We start from the raw sequence: 2047 nt of genomic DNA, 5'->3' as shown, positions 1-2047 counted from the left end.
CCTAACCTAAATAAGGATAAGGAATGGGCTGGATGGTGGCATGCAGAGAGTGGTGATCAAGGGCACAATGTCCACCTGCAGACCAGTGCCAAGTGTCTCCCTCAGGGGTCAGTGCTGGCACCAGTGCTGTGTAACATCTTTGTCAGCAATAAGGACAGAGAAATTGAATGCAGCCTCAGCAAGTGTGCAGATGGCACCAAGCTGTGTGGCACAGGTGACTTGCTAGAGGGCAGGGATCCATCCAGAGGGACCTGGACAGGCTGCAGAGCTGTGCCCAGGCCAACCTCAGGACATTCAACAAGGCCAAGTGTAAGGTCCTGCACCTGGGTGGGCACAATTCCAGGCACAAGGCTGGGTGGGGAATGGCTGAGAGCAGCCCTGAGGAACAGGACCTGGGGGTCTGGGCTGATGAAAAGCTCCACAGGAGCCTGCAGTGTGAGTGCAGCCCAGACAGCAACCCTGTGCTGGGCTGCAGCAAGAGCAGTGTGGGCAGCAGGGCAAGGGAGGGGATTCTGCCCCTTGGCTCTGCTCTCCTCACACCCCACCTGCAGTCCTGGGTGCAGTTCTGCAGCCCCCAGCACAAGCAGGACCTGGAAGTGTTGGAGCCAGTGCAGAGGAGGCCACCAAGATGCTGAGAGGGCTGCAGCAGCTCTGCTCTGAGCACAGGCTGAGAGAGTTGGGGCTGTGCAGCCTGGAGAAGAGAAGGCTTGGAGGAGACCTTGGAGTGGCCTTGCAGGATCTGAAGGGACTAGAAGAGAGCTTGGGAGGGACTATTGCCAAGGTCTTGGAATGACAGGACAAGGAGGAATGGGTTTAAGTCAGCAGAGGGGAGATGGAAAGTGGATGTTAGGCAGAAGTTGTTTGCAGTGAGGGTGGTGAGACACTGGCACAGGCTGCCCAGGGAGGTTGAGGCTGCTCCCTCCTTGGAGATGTTCAAGGCCAGGTTGGATGAGGCCTTGAGCAACCTGTTCTAGTGGGAGGTGTCCCTGCCTATGGCAGGGGGCTGGAAGTGGATGATCCTTGAGGTCCCTTCCAACCTAAACCATTCTATGATTCTAGCTCTATCCTGCTCCAGTTTCAAACCATTGCTTCTTGAAAGTCTCCTTCTCTGGAGCCTTTCCAGGCCTGTCTGGATGTGTGCCTCTGTGATCTGTGTTAGATAGGATTGTCCTGCTCTGGCAGGGGGGTTGGACTCAATGATATCTTTGGGTCCCTTCTGAGGGGAAAGACTTTAAATTCAGAGTGTATAGTAGAAGTTGTTAGGACTGTTAGGAGCTTTCTGTTCTGGGCACTATTGGCATCCAATAAGACACAGTCTACAAGAGACTCTAAAGCACGTGAGCACAAACTCAGTGTCACCTGGGAGTCCCTGTTCTCATCTCATGTGTGAGGACACAAACTGTTTGCTGCTTGCTGAGCTTTTGAATCACCTACATCTGAGGTAGGCAGAACGGAGTGTGAACTGAACTTAGAATCATACAATCAGTCAGGTTGGAAGGAAATAGAAGGATCAGCCAGTCCCAACCCCCCTGCCATGGCCAGGGACACCCTACCCTAGAGCAGGCTGCACACAGCCTCAGCCAGCCTGGCCTCAAACACCTCCAGCCATGGGGCCTCAACCACCTCTCTGGGCAACCCATTCCAGCCTCTCACCACTCTCCTGCTCAACAACTTCCTCCTCACCTCCAGCCTGACTCTCCCCACCTCCAGCTTTGCTCCATTCCCCTTACTCCTGCCACTCCCTCACAGCCTAAAAAGTCCCTCCCCAGCTTTTTTTGTAGCCCCCTTCAGATCCTGGCAGGCCACAAGAAGGTCCCCTGGGAGCCTCCTCTGCTCCAGCCTGCACAGCCCCAACTCTTTCAGGCTGTGCTCACAGCAGAGCTGCTGCAGCCTCTGAGCATCCTCCTGGCCCTGCTCTGGGCACACTCCAGCACATCTACATCGTTCTTGTAATGTAATTGTGCTATTCATTAGTGTAAATACTGTTTTAGATTAGACAGTTCTCAGCAATACTCTGAGTGAGATAGGGGTGGATTGTGCTAGTTTG

This window comes from Pogoniulus pusillus, chromosome 34, assembly GCF_015220805.1.
Source record: "Pogoniulus pusillus isolate bPogPus1 chromosome 34, bPogPus1.pri, whole genome shotgun sequence".
In the NCBI taxonomy this organism is placed as follows: domain Eukaryota; kingdom Metazoa; phylum Chordata; class Aves; order Piciformes; family Lybiidae; genus Pogoniulus; species Pogoniulus pusillus.
The sequence above is the reverse complement of the archived record's forward strand: the minus strand, read 5'-3'. Positions refer to the sequence as shown.